The sequence below is a fragment of the Vicia villosa genome, linkage group LG2, assembly GCF_029867415.1.
Source record: "Vicia villosa cultivar HV-30 ecotype Madison, WI linkage group LG2, Vvil1.0, whole genome shotgun sequence".
Taxonomy (NCBI): Eukaryota; Viridiplantae; Streptophyta; class Magnoliopsida; order Fabales; family Fabaceae; genus Vicia; species Vicia villosa.
In genome coordinates, this window is record NC_081181.1 from 13844394 (window position 1) to 13850443 (window position 6050).

The following is a 6050-nucleotide window of genomic DNA, read 5'->3' on the forward strand; positions in this document are numbered from 1 at the left end:
TCCGAGTAGGATAATTTGGGGAAAATAAAGTTCCTTGATTTCTATATAACAGAACGAGAAATATAAGCCAACCCCGAAAAATGCATGGCTTTCTCCGAGCTCCTAACACCAGGCTCAAAGAAGTCGATTCAAACTCTAAACGGGATGCTCACCTCCCTATCCTGCTTTGTGGCAACATCTGCCCAGCAGCCTATTAGTGAATATTAACGGGAACATGAAATTACTGATCAAATTATTGAATATTAATGGGAACCTGAAGTTACTGATTAAAATATTGAATATTAACATAAACGTGAAATTTCTGATCAAATTAGTGAATATTAACGGGAACTTGAAGTTACTGATTAAAATATTGAATATTAATAGGAACATGAAATTACTGAACAAAATATTGAATATTAACGGGAACATGAAATTACTAATCACAATATTGATTATTAACGGGAACCCGAAGTTACTGATTAAAATATTGAATATTAACAGGAGTTTGAAATTACTTATCAAAATATTGAATACTAACAGGAACATGAAGTTACTGATCACAATATTGAATATTAATGTGAATATGAATTTACTGATATAAATATTGAATATTAACAGGAACATGAAGTTACTGATCACAATATTGAATATTAATGGTAACCTGGAGTTACTTATTAAAATATTGAATATTAACGGGAACATGAAGTTACTGATCAAAATAATGAATATTAACGGAAACTTAAAGTTACTAATCACCATATTGAATATTAACAGGAACTTGAAGTTAGTGATTAAAATAGTGAATATTATCGGGAACATGAAATTATTGATCACAATATTGATTATTAACGGGAACATGAAGTTACAAAAGGCTATTTAGACACAATTTAATTTTGGTGGTTTAAATTTTGTTCCTGATTTTTTTAGACACAATTTAATGTTAAATATTCTTTTTTTTTTCCACAAAATGTTAATTACTTTTAATATACATGTTTTTTCTATTAAAATATATACATTTGAAACAAATGTGCGTCCCGTACTAGAATATGTGCGAACGCACGAGTTTGTTACTAGTAATTAATTAAATCACATACAATTGAGTTGATTAATTCATGTGGTTTATGATATTGGTGAGTGGTGACAAAGGGTTGGATTTGCTTATGCAGAAGGGACTGTGATGTGTGGCTGGTTATTTGTATAACTAAGTGACAAGTGCTCATGAGTAAAGTTAAAGAATTTCTTAGGTGGTGACATGTGGAAGAGCCTGGGCAGTTGCCCAGGGTAGCCGTATGGTGAAACCGCCTATGCCCTTAATCCAAATGCTAATTTTACGGCACTTTCGTTCTTCTTCCTTGGCTTCTTTCATTAGGTATGGCTTATTTTTCTTTTAGATTATCTCTTATCGATCTATTCTATTTTATCAATTTCAATTGATAGTGATCGTTCAGTGTCTTTATAATTTATGTCCATTTCTGTGTTTTAATTTGTTGCAAATTCTTTTTGAAATTGTAAAAAATTTGTTGGATTTAGGGTAGATTGCTGGTAGAGGTTTTCCATCTTTCACATATAAGGTAATAAAGGATTTGTTTGTCTCTCTGCTGTTACTTTTTATTAGATAGATTTTGCATGATTGGTGTTCCTCTTCAAATGATAGTTTTCTATATTGATTGGTTTCAAATTAACATCATAGTATTTGACATTTTTATGCATTATGATTTTTAGTTTTTCGAATGGTGGCTATACACACTCATCCACCATAGTATTTGACATTATTTTGTTTACAGTAGAGTCTGATATGTATTCTTTTGACTAATTTCTTACTTATGGATGTATTGGACTGGGAATAGAAATTCAAGGCACACTTGATAAACATTTCAAGGACTACTTTGAGCTCCAAAATTCTCTCACAAGACAGAAAACATTTTGTAAAGTTAATTGTAGATGTTGTAATGAGACTAAAGGTGAACAACTACTATCTTACTAATATAATTAAATTTTGGAGGATTCAGCAAAAAGTGTGTCCAATGTTGCTATGTTTTTTGTCTTGGACTACATGTCGCATATGGAGAAATTTTACTATAAAAATTAGATACATTGGTGATTTATATGATACTTATAAGTGTATTTTAGTCATAGCTTGGTTTTTTTTTAGTCATTGCTTGGTTACTATACAATATAATAAAACAAAATGAATATTTTAGCAAGTTTGCCACTTGGCAAGCCTACATCTTTTCTTCTATTTTTAACTCTCCTATAAATGACAACTTCCCTTAATTGTATTTTACTACTATTATTTTTTTATTATTTTCTTTTCTCTCATTACTTAGCATGACCAAATCATTGTTTTCTTTCGCGCTTTCGACTTTTCACTATCAGCAGAAATTTCACTTCCTATTCTCAATGCAAACCCTTCAATGGGATTTTCTCTTCTCCCAATTCCTAATCATTAACCATTATTTTCTCAATTCCTCCATATTCATCCTTCCCTTCTCTCTCTGCTCTAAAAAAAACTAGATCTCTCATTCTACCTCCATTGCCATTTAGCATCGTTAGTTGTCGTCTCTCTCTGCTTCAAATCCGCTGAACCACAAAGAACTCTTCAATCATAAAGCAAGTATCTGATCCTACCTCTCAATCAGTTCTCTGTTGGAAACGAATGGTTCAAACTAACGCTCCTTTCTTATCTTCTGAAATTCAAATCGCTTTTCATAAAATCTTCATTATTTTGTGTTTTGTGTCTCAGAAAGGAAAGGAAGCAGGAGATTCTACGGCTCAGAGAAGATCTGAAATAATCTCAAGGTTCATATCAGATTCAATCTCTTATTATAAATGCATATTCACGAGAAATTGTGCTATGATTTTGAGTTTTATTTTTGTTTTCTATTTCAGATGCTTTACACTGCGACTTATTTCGTGAGAGCGCTTCTTGCAAGTGCTATTTGTTCAATGATTTAGGGAAATTAAATCCAAATCATCATGGAAATAAATATTTCACCAGGTTCAATGACGTACTTTTCCGTAGATTTCCAAGACAAGGTATCATTATCGATTAATTGTGATGTTGTTATAATATGTAGTTGTGGTATCGTTCTTTATTTTCTTCAAGTAAAGGTGGTTTGAAAACATAATGAGTGGTGACAAACCTGACGGCGAATCTGTCAGCAGGTTATGCTATCAATTACTGAGGAAAGGTGGTTTGAAAATTAGGGTTTATAAAAATTTATCATTTGTTAATAATCCCCAAAATTGCAAAATTTTAATCAAATTCATTCTCTCTGTTGTTAAATTTAAGGTCTTTTGTTTTTGGAAGGTCTTTATGTATAAAGGTCTTAAACTCTTCAGTTTTATGAGTTACTATCTGTTGTTTCAGCTTTGTTACCACATGACTTTGGCAAACAATTTACTAGGTTATGCCGCCTATGTAACCGACTTTCCTAGCTCATGTAACCGTACATACGACATTACATGGCTTTGACAATTAATTTACTAGGTTCTGCTGCCTATGTAGCTTAAAAACATTTATACGAGTTTAAGCTTATATTCATAAATGTGGAATAGCTGCGAATGCAAATTATCAATCGTTTTGTAATTATTCATCTTTTTGTTTTCAGGTGGAATGTGAATTAATAGAAGGAGTCTGCTCGATTCAAATTGTGTATAATCAAAACAGGTAACCTGTGTGGATCTATAAAACAGGGCGGTAATGGAGGAGACATCATGCATTGGGTATGACTCTTAGTTTCCACCTCCTTTAAGCATTTCCACTGCTTCACTCCGGTTGGTTCATTATTTATTGATTATGATCAAATTAATTTAATTATAAATAAAATTTGTCTGATATTTGATGTGTATAATCACTAATATTACAAAAGTATCAACGAAGTGAGTTATGGAGAGCACAGGGGATGATAAGGTTTATGGGGGGCAATAGGTGAGTTGTGGAGAGCAAAGAGGATGATACGGTTCATGGGGCAAAAAGGTGAGTCGTGGAGAGCACATAGGATGATATACATTAACTCTGTTTTGAGTCATGAGGAGTGGTTTGGAAGTCTTTGATGGGTGCGTGATACCTTAAACATAGTTTGTTTAGTTTTTTTATTTACATCCCTTTTCTCTCTGCTAAAATGCTTTCAAATGCTTTCATATTTTTGTGTCTTTTGTAAAATTATTTTCAAATGCTTTCACATTGGTCGGCATAGATATTCTTAGCCTATAGTTGGGTGGAGAGTAAAGTCGCAACGGTGACATATATGATCGTGATACTCGTGATAGTGGTAGAAGGCTTAAGGTTTTATTTGGTTATGCTTTGTAAACAGTTAACCATAATCAGTAGACAGATTTGTTTAACTTTAATAGATTCTAAAATATTTTGAAATTAGTTAGCCATAATTAGTAGGCAAATTATTTCACTATAGCATACTTTTATATGGATATGCCCAGATGTAGAATTGTAATTTACTGTGTTTTTGTAAGGATAGTCTGCAATCAAGTATTTGAATAAGTATCTTATGCTTTATACATCTTGAAATATTGAAACTTAAAGCAACAATCTTTAGTTCGCTTTATTTTGTCACAGAACTACGTGATTTGAATTTCAAATACAGTTAGTTAGGTTTGTTTATTTATTAAACCATTTGGTTAGATAAACACTGTAACATAAAAATGTTAAAATATATCTATTTAAGAAGACTGTTATTAGTGGTGTAAAGCATAATAAATAGTATGAAAGCAACAACGTCAAACGATTTAAAACAATTATCTTAGTTGTCAATATATGAACAATTATCCACGTTTTCCAATATCAGAGTTTAATACAAATGTTTCATTTGAAATTTTTTTAAATTCTCTTTAATCAATCAATATTTTTCACCAGTATTTCATAATGCTTATGGGCAAATTGCAGTGATATGAAGGATCAGACTCAAGAGCTTCGTCATATCTATAAAGCTAAACGGAAAGCAAAGGAAGTATGATTGATAATTGATAATGTTTATTGTTTATCTCTTTTAAATGGTCATCTTTTGATGTGTGTTCTATTTGACATGTGAGCGTTAATGCAATATTACTGTCAAAATAGTCAACCTTTTGAAACTTATCTCTAATGCAAAATCTGAACAATTGTTGATACTCAAGAACCTCAAAACACTTTAATATGCAGGTATTACATTATCAACATGCTCCTTCAAAAAAAATTCAAAAACTTTGTTGAACTGAACCACTATTAACACTTTCTCCTTGATTTGTGCAGAATAAGTGGTGGCCTAGCTTTGATTGGCAATATAGTGAGTCATCTTTATTTGGCTATCAATAGCTTATCAAAATGAGTTTGAAATTCTGATGGAAACATGCATAGTAAAGGAAGAGAAAATTGAAGCTATAAAGACTATTGTATATGCCAGTTCATGATTGCAGCATATGTGCATGGCAATTTATTTGACAATGTAGTGCAATGTAGAATGTTAATCAAAGTATATTAGAGTAGCATGTTTACTACTTCGTTGACATGAGTAGCTCATAAAAGACGACAAATAAAAATGTCTTTAAATTATCAATATACATATAAGCTAAACATTTTAGCATCTTCTCTTATTCTTGAATACTTAATTAATGCTTTAAAGAGAAAGAAACAAAAATTCTTGAATACTTGATTAATGCTTTAAAGAGAAAGCAACAAAAGGAGAAAAAAACTGTTGTATATGCCGGTTCATGATCGCATGACAATTCTTCCCGACTCATTCTATACAGAAGGAGATATTATTTGTATGTTTCAATATTACATAAAATAATATTATTAACTCATTCATGTGACATGGTTTTCAAATAGATTTTATTGCAGCATTTGACTATACTTGCTTATTTACAATACTATTTAGAGATGTTTCATTTCGTTTAAATGACAGATTGATTTAGATTATAATAAGTAAACATAACATTATACGTTGATATTACTATTTAATATTAATTATATAAAATATTGTGTTTTTCATTTTATTAAATTTAATATTTAGCAAATAAACTAAAAAATTAGTGAACTAATTTTAAATTACTTAAAACGTTTTTATTTGACA

General features: G+C 30.7%; 1 long non-coding RNA gene across 1 annotated transcript; it reads left to right on the forward strand.

Moving 5' to 3' along the window:
• The first annotated feature begins 1240 nt into the window (after positions 1-1240).
• LOC131645926 (uncharacterized) lies at positions 1241-5499 on the forward strand. The gene is made up of 6 exons (XR_009297230.1): positions 1241-2641; positions 2726-2781; positions 2872-3018; positions 3594-3708; positions 4886-5140; positions 5231-5499. It is a non-coding gene; the product is annotated as an uncharacterized LOC131645926 (long non-coding RNA).
• Positions 5500-6050: the final 551 nt, after the last annotated feature.